General features: G+C 54.5%; 1 protein-coding gene across 1 annotated transcript in view; it reads left to right on the top strand.

The window, feature by feature from the left end:
• Nucleotides 1–12,167, top strand: part of PDE2A (phosphodiesterase 2A) — a 94,728-nt gene that overhangs the window by 15,511 nt on the left and 67,050 nt on the right. The window lies entirely within an intron of this gene.

The raw sequence follows: 12,167 nt of genomic DNA, 5'->3' as shown, positions 1-12,167 counted from the left end.
AGGCCCATAGCCCCAAGACTCCTGCCCCTAGTGGCCGCTCTGATCAGTTTTGACCAGCTCTCCTTACACCTCGTTGGCCTCCCAGGGCTCTGGCGATGAATTAGTGATGACAGCTTTGCACCATCACTATGACGACCGGGCATGTTCTTAGCCTCCAGTCAGGGTGCAGTGGCAGAGGCCAGAGACCCCTTTGGCTCCGGGCCTTTGTACTGTTGTGTGTGACAGGGCTGGGGTCCAAAGGGAGGGCAGTGGGGAGGGGAGCAGCGGATGGAGGAGGGACCAGGGCATCAGGGCTCCATCTGGAGAATTCCTTCAGAGTGTTAGATCCAAAGGAACCTTAGGGACAGTTGTTTCTCTTCCTCCCTGCTTTCTCTTTCTTCTCATTCCTCCCTCCCTTCCTCCCCCTTTCTTTCCTTCCCTTTTCTCTAAGCCTCATCCCTGTTCAAAGCCTTGAGCTGCCCACCTCTTCCCCCTCTCCTGGGAATCAGGCCCAGCCCAGCCCTCACTCTGAGGAGCCCAGAGTGAGATGGAGACAAAGACCCATCCTGGTCTTGGCTTCAAGGAATGTGTGTGGGAGCCCCCACCCCAGACGCTGTGCAAATAGCTTTGCAGAGGGAGTGATACTTCTGGCCCTGTTGAGTGAGGATCTTTTCCAGTGCAGAGGCAGAGGATCAGAGGTGAACAGGTAAACCATGAGCCCAGAGGTGAAATATAAAGAGGGATAGGAGACTGACAGAAATGCAGAGCTGCCTACACGCAGGAGGTGTAGCAGGGCACAGAGGAGTACTGGAGCCTGGGGAAGGACAGGGAGGGAATGGCTGCAATGAGCAGCTTGCAAGCTGTCCCGTAAGGAAAAAGGAGCCCCTGAAGAATTTTTGTTCTTGTTGCTTGTGTGATTTTAGGGTTGGGAAAACTGAGGCCCAGAGAGAGAAAGTGAGTTGGTCAAGCTCACTGAGGTCCTTAAAGGCAGACTGAGGCTGTGGGCTCTGTCAGGATCCTACTCTATAGACCCCAGCTAGGACCTCTTGCACCAGACTTGCTAGCCAGGAGTTTTCCAGGTAAACCACCACCTCCAAAAGGGGAGGAAGGCCCATGGGTGACTCACCCTTAGTTTGAATGAAATTTGCAAAAGCAAGAGCTGTGCTTATGACCCTCCCTGCCTCTTGTGTGGTGGGGTTAGTGGGGGAGGGCATTCAAGGAAGGACCTAGGAAGCCAGGGGCTTGGCTGGGGTCAGCAAGCAATCAGGGTCAGAAACTTGGGTGTTTGGGCTCCCAGCCCAGGCACTGTGCCATATCCCCTTACTTGTATCCTCAGGCATCTTTGGCTGAATTGTGTACCAGTAGGAGGTAAGGGCATCTCTAAGGCCCTCACATTCTCCCCAAGGCTCTTCTTGGTCCTGGGACCTGATATTGGGCCTGATGTGGTTGGAACTTACCAGGGCAGAGAGAGCCATTTTAGTCCTATTGTCCCAGGGCAACAGTGACTCACTCAGGATTACTGAACAGGTCCGTGCTAGGCTGGGCCTGGCTGCCTGGCCCTAAGCCTGTCTACACCCCCCCCACCTTGCAGCTGTCCCCTTGCCTCTCTTTCACCCCCCTATGCAGCATTGCTGGGCCTGCCAGCTTTGATGGATGGCCCCACAGCTCAGCCTCCCTCCCATTCCTTTCCGGATGCTGGGCTGTTAGCCTTCTAATCACCAGTCCTGCCTGGTAGCCGCCAAGCCATCCATCTCCCCCCGCCACAGCTTCACCCAGCACAGGTGGGGTTTTGTGGGGGGGGGAGAAACACAGCAGTTCCCCCATCTCGGAGGTTGGGCTGAGAGTGTGGCTGAGTCAAGGGTTAGGGAGCAGCCCACACCCCCTTGCTGGAATATCAGATATCCCTCCTTCCAAGGGTACCTGCACATGCATTCATGCATACATGCTCACAGTAATGGTAAAAAAAAAAAATAACAACAAAAAAAACTTTCATGTATCAAAAAAATACTATATACTCTCACTTATCCTATTAGTTGGGTACTATTGGTAACCACACTATATAGATAAGGAAACTGAGGCTCAGAGAGGTGAAGGGACTTGGACAGGGTCACATATCCAGGAAATGGAGGAGGGGATTTGAACCCAAATTGAATAGCTTACATTGTGTATTTGCAACTCCTCTGCTATACTGACTTACTTATTCATGCACACATGCACACACAAATACATGTACACGTGCACACGTGTACACGTATGACCACAAACCTCAATGTTAGCCCTTGCACTACCCATCTACCTGGACCAGGTTCCTGAGGAGTAGAGGGAGTGCTGGGCTGAGGGAGAGTTGAGGAGTCCCTGCTCATTGCCCCAGGCTTTCCCCAGACTCACCCTGGCAGCGACATTGAGCAGCTGGAGGGCTGCATGGAGGAGGCAGGCCCCAGACATCAGGAACAGAAGGCTGGGAGGCAATCAATCGATAATGCCTGCAGCACTGCCTTCCAGGAACTGGGGCTCGAGGGACTGTGGTGCCGTGGGTCGATTGTCTGGGCTGCAGCCCAGGCCCAGCATGCATGCATGTGTATATGGAGTGTAGCTGGCAGCCTGCCGCCTCTGTGTGCCCCAGCTCCATGTCTCTCCCTTCTCCCCTTCTTTGCCCTTCGCCCTGTTGTCCCACACCTCACCCTTACTCCCCTGTCTGCCACTCATCATGGGCACTGCCGCCGAGAATCAAAGTACCAGTTCCCAGGCACCTATGTTTCACCTTCTGCTATGGGGCCACTCTCACCCCAAGAGAATGTTTCCAGGGTGGGTGCTGCGAGGTGTGAGGAGGGCAAGCAGAAAAGCCAGAGGCCAGGAGCTGCAGGAGTTGGGGACAAGCCCTCAGAGCCCTAGGAGACAATTTAATGAGATAATGAATGTAAACTGCTTCACACCACCAGAGGCACATAGTAGGAGCTTTAGACTTTGTCTTGTTCCTCCTTCAGGAGTGTGGAGAGAGCAAGGCTGGTGCCGGTGGGGGTGGATGGGGCGCCTCTGAAGGCACATGAGCTCCCACAGCGGCTGTCAGGTGCAGCTGACAGTGTTAACAATCCCAGGAACAATTAGCAGTGAGAGAGAGGGGGAGAGAGATTAGTACCTGACACCTGATGTGGGGGACTGTTACCCATACGTGGGGGGAGGGTGTCTGGTGCCAGGAGGAGTGGTAGCCAGAGTCGGGCTTGAGACCTTCTCCACCCTCCCTCTGGGAAGGGCTGCTGAGCAGACCTTGGTCACCATCCTCCCGCTCCCTTCCTGGAGCAACTGCCTCCTCTTTGGGAGAGAGGCTTCCACCAGGCCCTCCAACTTGACCTGACTCCAAGAAACCTGGGGTCAGGCCCCAGTTCAGGTGCCTGCTGGCTGGTGGTGATTCGTTAGGGTGAGTCACTCTCCTTTTGGGGGCCTCTGTCTTCTCCTCTATAACAGGTTACGGTGAAGATCAAATGAGATGTCGCCTGTTAAATGCCTGCCACTTCCCTCTCCCCAAGGAGCCAGGCCACTTCGGGTTCCCCGGAGTCTGCCTCGCCTAGTCACAGCCCTGAGAGGGACAGGCGTGGGCTGTCTCTCCACCAGATGCTGTCTGTTCCATGCTTGGGTCCCCAGTGCTGGGACACAGGGTTGTTGAGGAAGAAGGAAATAAAAGGGGTCCCATCTTAGGTTCTGTCATCTTCTTCACTCTGGTGGGGGGACACGTGTGCCTCTCCGTACTGACTGTACATCCATGGGTAACCAAGGAGCGGTCAGGTGAGGGTAGGAAGGAGCTCTAGATGGGGATTCCCAAGGCCTGCCTTCCTAGAGTTTCACATAGTGCCTCACTGCCTGATCTTGGGCAAGACCTGTCCCTGGAGCATCACAGGGACCTGGGACCTCTGACCAGCCTCCTTCTTGAGGGCCCAGACGACTCTGCTCTGCGGGAAAGGCTGGGTGATGGGGTGGTGGTACAAGGCTGGTGACGCCCATGCCATGGATGGGCAGACCCAGGAGGAGGGGCCAGCTCAGGACTCCTGTGACTTTGGTGCCCTTGTCCTCATACTGCCCTGCCTGCCCCTCCATTCCTAGTCCTCTTTTCCTTTATTATCTGACTCTATATTGCCTCCCGCCTCAGGCTTATCTCCTTCTGTCACGCATCCATCCATCTCTGTCATTCCCCGCGGCTTCTTCCTACTCTCCGGCACACTGGCTCCCTTCCCCAGGAGTCAGGCCTGTCTGGGAGTCGGTCTTTTCTTGCCAACTGTCTGAGTAAGTGGTCTCTGTGACTCTGACCAGCTCTTGTCTTCTTCCACCTTCCCACATCTTCATCTCTCAGAGAAAGCATCTCTGCCTTTCACTGTCTCTGGACTCCCCTTTGTCTGTCTGTCTCTGCAAGTTTCTCTCTGCCCTTATCTCTGAGCCTCTGTTCTTTAGAGTCCTCCTGGTCCCACCCCTTCACCTCCTTCCCTGCATGCCCAGCCAGGGCAACGGTTCCAGCCCCCTGCCTCCCTGCCTGGAGATCGGAGTAGCCTAGGCCCCCTCTTTTGCTGGCTGCCTTGGAAGCCCCTGACAATGCCCTCCGCCCCGCCCTGCTGGGCCCCGTTGCTAAGCCTTGGGCAAGCAGCACCTGGCTTCCATAGCGACCGGTGCTTAGATACCAAACGCCACATCTCCTGGTCCCACTACGGAGTCATTGCAGGAGTCTTTGCAGATCGAGAGCCTTTCGATCAATCCGGGCAGGAAATGTGGCTGGCTCTAGGCTGCCTCCAGCTTGGGGAGGCCAGAGGAGAAGGAGCCCATGGCCTCTGCCTTCTGGAGCTTGAGGCAGGCAGTGGGGCCCTGGGCCAAGGAGGGATTCTGGAAGGAGGTCCCCTGGGCTTTTCTCAGGAGTCAGCCTGCTGCTGGGAGGCACTGGGTTTGCCAAGGACCCTGTCTGGATTACTGTTCTACTATTTCTAGCTATGTGACTTTAGACAAATGACCTCATGGCCCGGGACCTCAGTTTTATCAACTATAAAGTCGGGCTAATAATACCATGAGGATTAAATGAGAATCAACCGGGTAGTCCTTGATGACAGTCCCCTCCCTTCCTCTTTAAAGTTGTCTGAGATTTAATTAGCAGAGAGGAGGGTGACACACCGTGGTGTTGGCAAAAAGGTGGAGGCTGGGGTGCACTTCATAGGTGCAGGGATTCGCCGGGGCCTTCTCTCTTACCTGATATTCAAAGAGACTCAAGCCCGTGCACCATCAAGCTCTGAGGGGCGTGGAAGTCCTGGCTTATCAGGCAGTTAGCATAATAGAATCTTGGACTCCTACATTCTCAGATCTCCAGGCTCCTGCATTCATAGAATATAAGAAGCATAGACTCTTGGAATAAAGGGACATTATAATAAAGACTTGATTTTCTTAGAACACAAAGCTCTGGGAGTTCTTGGAACCTCAAAGCCACAGATAGGGGCCTCCCTCTATGATGGTTTCTGATTGGCAGGGAGTTTTCAGAGCATGGGGCCTTGAGTCCCTGTTACTTTGACCTTTTTATGCCTCACTATCCCTCAGGGGCTCATCTCTGAGCAGCCCTGGTGTGTGTGTACATGTATGTGTATGTGTGTGTACATGTGTATTGGGGGCTGGGGTCAGGGATCGACTGCACCCTGAGGCACCTCTGGAGCAGGGCCAGCCCAGGAATAGCCAGCAGAGGGAAGCTGGGCGGCTCGTGGGCTGCAGCTGTTCAGGCGGGGCTGGGTGGGCGTCTGGGCAGCCATGGCTGGCTGAGGACCAGGCTGCCCTCCTTCATCCACCTAGCCTGCAAGCCAGGGTTCAGGAGGAAGCATCTCTCTGTGGCACTCCTAGGGCTTGAGTCAGAGCACCCCTCATGGTCCTGCAGACTGGAAGGCAGAAGGCTCCAGTGAGAGGAGGAGATGGGGTGTGGGTAGGGGCATGGGGGATGAGAGGAGGGGCTCAGTGTGGGGGATGGGGCTTAATGAAGGGATGAAGCTTCAGGTAAGGAGAATGGAAGTTCAGTGAGTGGGATGGGGCTCAGTGAGGGGGATGGGGCTCAGTGGAGGTTCCTAAAGAGTTTCTTGGCACTGTACTGTCTTTGCACCTCCCCAGGCTCCTGAGGATGGTTGTTGGTGGTAGGGGAGCCTGAGCACCGTAAAACCACACCCCTTTCCCCAGGGTAGGCTGAGAGCCAAGAGCTCCTTTTCCCACCTCTACCCAAAGCTGGGAAGGTTGGTAGAGCTGCCGAGAAAGCTGGGATCTGCCTCTTCTTTTGCTCATCTTCCTTTCTGGTTTCCATGGGAATCGTGGCTCAGGATGATCAGGGCTTAATAGGATGGTGCTGTGGGAGGAGTCAGCATCAGGCAGAGCCATCCATCCCACACGAGAAGGGGCTGGCTGCTAAGAAAGTGAGCTCCTTGTCCCTGGGAGTGTGCAAGCAGAGCCTGGATCACCAGTCAGGGTGACTTTAGAAAGGGGCTCAGATGAGGGAAGGCGACTGGGAGGCCTCTTCCCTGGGACACATAGGTTTTGTGTGATTGGCCCAGATGGCACCACATTCCAGGCAACCCTGTGCCTCATTGAGGGGGTCATGATGTCTTGGGCTCTGCCCCCCAGATCCATCCCCTACATCTGCTCTCTGTGCCTGGCCCTGAGCTGGACATACACACACGAAGCTGAATCAGACTCAGTCTCTTCCTGGAGGGGCAGTGGGTCTGATTGGGGAGGCACACAAGAAAACAAATCCAGTTGGGTAAATCTTACATAATGGGGCAGACCAGGCTGAAAGGAAGGTTCTACCATTGGTTTGTATGGTCAATAGATGTCTTTTTGAGCAGTTCCTCTGGGTTGAGCCTTGTTCTAGGTCCTAGGGTCACAGCAATGAACAAAACAGAGAGTCCTGTCCTGTGGAGTTGACAGCATAGCGGAGAGGCCGAGCACCTGGCAAAGCGAGGAGCCATGGGAAATGCTGGTTGGTGGATGGATCTGCAGTGTAGGCGTGGCCTGAAAGGAAGTTTGTTTGGTGGTTTGGTTAAGGACCTTGCAGGGCTCCAGCTTTATCCTGCAGGCTGTTGGGAACCCTGCGAATGTATGTGAGACTGAAGAAAAGATGATCCCAGAAGGTATGGAGCTCGGGAAGAGGGAGGCACAGTGGTCCCCAAAGGAAGCTGTGGGGCAGACTTGCCCACCTGTGCCTCTGTGTGTAAGAGTTGTGTGAGTGCATTTACAGGTGTGGGAGCCTGTGTTTGTGTGTAGGAACAGCAGGAGTGTGTGTATCTGTGGGAGGATGATGACTGTGTATGATGATGGTGGCCTGGGGCAGCCTGGTGTGGGGGATGGATAAGGAGGAGACACCAAGGCCTAACATGTGCCAAGGCCCAAGTCCCGTGGACCTCAGCCTGGCTGTGAGCCAACACATCCTGTGAGCCTCAGAATCCTATGGGTTCCCTTACCCCTCTAGAGTCGTGGGCCTGGCCACCTGCTGCCGACAAGATAAATGTGCAGACAAATAACATGGAAATGGACAAGACCTGAAGATGACCCACCCCTACTCCCACATCCCCTGGGCTTGAGTTACTCAACCTGTGCTCTTAACCCCTCAGCTGCTGCTGGGGCTCTGGGAGCAGGCCCTGCCCACCCAAAGCCAAAATCCATATTTCTGCAATACCTGCCTAGGGCCAGATTCTTTCTCTGTGAGGGCTGCCCCCACATCCGGGGCCACAGCCAAAGGACACAGAGAGCTGATCCAGGCTAGTGACCACGGCAGCACCTCTGTTAGGTGTAAATTTGAATATATCCATACTCATGCACTTGCACACACATTCACACAGGAATGCACATATTTGCCACACTTGGACCGGTGCACACACCTACAACTATTCACACATACCTGCGTGTGTGCATACACACTCACACCTGCATACATGCACCTGTGTACATACACATATGCACATTCCATAGATACACACACACACACACACACACACACACAGAAATAAACTTACAGACCTGTAATTATACCCTCTCCTGCCTTTATCCATACCATGCTCACAGTCCTGGGTGCAAGGCCTTATACACCTCTGCGCGTGCGCACACCCACATACACACACACATCTACCGAAGGGTGGCCTATACCCATGTTCTCTCCAGAGCTGAAGCATTGAGGACAGGCTGTAGACGGACACAGGACCCGTAGAGATGTCAGATTGCTCCAGGACACTTCTTGGATTGTCCCTTTGCAGGGCCCCTAGGATGGTAGAGCCCTGTGGTCTCCACATCCCAAGCCATACTCTGACTGAGTCATACACACACTCTCTCCTGAGGAGCCTCCCATATTGGGCTCTGGTCCTTGTTCACAGTCCTTGGGTCTGGCATGCCCAGGAAAGCTGATGGTACCCAGCTAGGCCTACCTGGATCCTGTCCCCCTCCACCTGATCTGCCTGAGCCTTCAACGAGAACCAGGCTGGCCTCTACCGTTGCCGAGGAGTCTGAGGCCAGAGAGGGCCAGAAGCTTGCCTAAGGTCACCCAGTATATCAGGGTAGGGCTCAGATTTGGACCTGGGCTTCCAGGAGTATGACCATGGTTGGCAGCAAGAGGATAGATGCATGTCAGCCACCAGACAGGCTTATGGAGGTAGGACATGTGAGCAGTGAGAGCAGATTTGGGGTCTATCGGGGGTCTGCCAGTGCCACTCTGTCATCTGGAGAGATGGTGAATAGGAAGTCTGCTCTCCCAGTCTGGATGAGGAAGTGCTTTGTGAGCACCGTTGCCCACAGGGGTGTCATTATTATCAGGAACAACAGAGGACCGGTTTCTGGACAGGGCCTGAGGTCTGGTGGGCCTGGTACCCAGGTTGACAGGCTGTCAGCTGAGTCACCTTTTCCTAAAATACCCAGTAGCTGGGCCACTGGGTAGTTACAGCAGGCGGTAAGGTGGGAAGACAAAAAGAAGTGTCTAGAAGGCTGGGCCAGGCATTCCTGGGGCTGGGCTTTCTTGTGGCAGAGATAGGCAGAGGGTTCAGGGACTGGGAGCATGGGTCCCTCAGTCACTGCATTGTTGGGGACAAAAGGAGAGGTGGGAAAATCTGGTTTTTTCACAGGCCTTTCCTCAAGATGTAGAGCATGAATTTAGGGCACAGATTGGAGCCAGATGGTCCGAGTTTGAATTTTGGCTCCATTACTTACTAGCTGTGTGACTTTGGACAAATTACTTGGTCTCTCTGTGCCTCAGTTTTCCATATCTATAAAATGTGGCTAATAATAGATCCAACTTTATACTGTTGTTGAGAAGATTAAATGTGAGGCACATAGTAAGTGCTTGTTAAATGTTAAAGCACCCCGGATACAGAGCCCCCCGGACACAGAGCTGCCCATAGCCCCTCAGCTCCAGATGTACACACTTAGCCTTTTAGCAGCCAGCTGTGACCCTTGATTCCGTGATGTCATCCAGGAACAAGATACATCTAATCCAGGGTTCCCAGCTTAGCAGCAAATTAGAATCACCTGGGAACATTTAAAAATATCTGGGATGGGGGAGTCCCAGGCATGATGAGCAAGGGGGAGAATCAACACAGAATCACAGAATGAAGACCTGGAACACAGGGACATATAGGGGAGTGGAGGAGTCCTAGCCTTGGAGGAAGGGTCACTGGCAAGGAGGATTTGAGCATGGCCTGTCACTTTGGCATCTCGAGGAGCATTGACTGCCTCTTCTGGGAGGGGGCTGGATGGAGAATTTCAAGGGTCACATGGGGGGGATGTTTTTGAAAGAATCTCTGTATCCTGCCAAACATCAAAAGAAAGAAGTTTGTGTATTGAATCTAGCGTATTAACATTTCACAGATGGGAAAAATGAGGTCCAGAGATGTTCAGTGGCCTGCTCAGAATCACACAGCAAGTCTATGGCAGAGTTAGGACGCAAACCCTCGGAGGAATGGTTGAATCTGAAGGGTCGATGCAGGATGAATCTCTCTGAGTTGAGGGAGAGACAGAGCATGTACCTGGGGCCCCAGCCACTGAACTGCAGTATAATAGATAACCAAGTAAGATGTAAGAAATAACTTACCATGAAGTGAATGCTGTGAAGGTCCTGCCTAGAGCCGAGAGCCCAAGAAGCAGTGGCTATGCCAGGTCAGGGTTGGCTCCTGACTGCCGGGTCTGAGATGGCTTCAGAACAAAGATCTCGCCAATGGCCTTAACAGATACCTCCTGGGTCCACATGTCCCATCCAGGCTATAAAAGCCCAGGACAGACAGGTACTCAGGATTTACCAAGAGATTTGTGCACTGGGCTCAGACTCCGTCCTTAGAACAGCCCTTACATCAGTCACCCCCTTTACAGAGCAGGAAACTGAGGCCAAAAAAGGAAGGGAGGCCCTTTTCTGGGTCAGAACCTTTACACCATCTTAGCCCATGTAGTTTTCTACAGTGTTAAAAAGTAGGCCACATTGCCCCTAATTTGAAGATAAAGTAAAATACATCAACTCGGCCTGGATCACTTAGTGACAGAAAAGCTTCCCAGTCCTCCCTGTGTCTCCAGGCATGACTTCCAGGAAAACATAAGAAGGAGACCCAGAGGACTAAGGTAGCATCAAGGGAAGGTCTCCCAAAGGAGGTGAGCCTCTGGCCCTTGAATGATAAACAGGTGGATGGGATCTGGAGGACATTGGGGAGGGGTGGTGTGGGTAAAGATCTGGAGGTGAGAATGAGTCTGAGTAGAGGAGAAAGTATAAATTTAAGAAATGGTGGTGAGAGGGTCAACGCTGGATAAATACATCAGGACTAAATTATAGAGGGTCTGCCATGCCAGGCTGAGGATTTGGGATCAAAGCCCAAATGTTTGCGGCAGGGAGTCTTTAAAGGTGTCTGAGTAGAGGAAGAAGTACATCCAGAGCCGGGCCTCCAAAACAGGGGTGGGAGAAATCCTGGCTTGGAGGGCCTCCTCCTGAGCTGATGGCACAGCCAGGGCTCTGCCCAGCCTGTGTGCCAGGTGCCTGGACAGTGTCCAGGACTGGGCTCAGTGACTCAAAGTTGAGGAAATCACTCCCCAGGGAGAAAGGGCCCGGATGAATCAGCCCAGTGAGGTAGAGAGGCTGGGGGCTCAATGAGTCAAGTCCTCAAGTGGGGAAGGGGGTTGTTGCAGAGAGAGGGGGGCCAGCAGTGCAGTGGGAAGGATTCAGGTCAGACCACAGCGAGGGCTGTCAAGAGACTCTGGCTGACTTCCCACCATTATCGGGGTTGATTGTCCTGGCAAGTCTTGTAAAAGAGATGGGAAAACTGAGGCCCAGAAAATGGGAGGGGATCTGACCAAGGTCAAGCAGCAAGTCGCAGGCAAAGGCCAGACATGATCCAAAGCGCACCCTCTAGTCCAGACATGTCCTACCACGCCAGCGGATCTCATGCTAAATGAGGCGAGGAACAAGGTGGGTCCAGGCAGGGAGCTGGCCCAGGTGACCCTTCCTCCCTCCGCCGGCCCCCCACTTCCCTCGCCCCGCGGATGGCAAATAGGCCCAGGCTGCGCTGCCCGCAAAAGGACAGCAGGGGGCGTAGAAGCGTCACGGCTGCCGCAGGCGCCTGAGCACAGAGGCCGCTCTGCGGAGAATTGCGCTCCGGACGCGCGGGTCCCACCGCCGAACTGTGGACTGTGTGGCCCTGGGGCCTGCACCTTCTCCGGCTTCCGGGGACGCCAACGCAGACCTGCCTGCCCAGTGCCGGGGGCCCGGCGCCCGCACCCCGCACTCAGGAGTGGTGCGCCTGTCCGTGTGTGCGCTCGTGTGTCCGTGCGCACGTGGCCCCCGCACAGATTGGCTCCTGCCCCAGGCCTGTCCGTCGCTGGGCGACCTCTAAAATTCTCCCCGACTTCCCCGTTTCTCCTGAAGAGGAGTCAGCCCGCGGCTCCTTGCATCAAGTCAGCGGCCCCTTGCTCCCTATCCCCCGCCTCCCCGCCCCTCCCATCGCTGCGCTGGTCTCCGGCTTGGAGCTCTGGCCCGGCCCCAGGACTTTATAAACGGGGTAGAGGATGTGATCTGGCAAGAGAGGGGTTCTGAGAGGCAAGGTAGCGACAGTAGGGGTGAAGGGCCAGAGGAGGAAGCGGAGGCTGAGAACCGGCTACCTGGTGGGTGATCCTAATAGCGGACAAGCTGGAAGAGTCTTGAGAGAAGGGAGGTGAGAGCTGGGGAGGGGGGC

The sequence above is a fragment of the Crocuta crocuta genome, unplaced genomic scaffold (assembly GCF_008692635.1).
Source record: "Crocuta crocuta isolate KB4526 unplaced genomic scaffold, BGI_CrCroc_1.0 scaffold306, whole genome shotgun sequence".
Classification (NCBI taxonomy): Eukaryota; Metazoa; Chordata; class Mammalia; order Carnivora; family Hyaenidae; genus Crocuta; species Crocuta crocuta.
Note: the sequence above shows the minus strand (reverse complement) of the source record. Positions and strands in the feature narration are given on the sequence as shown.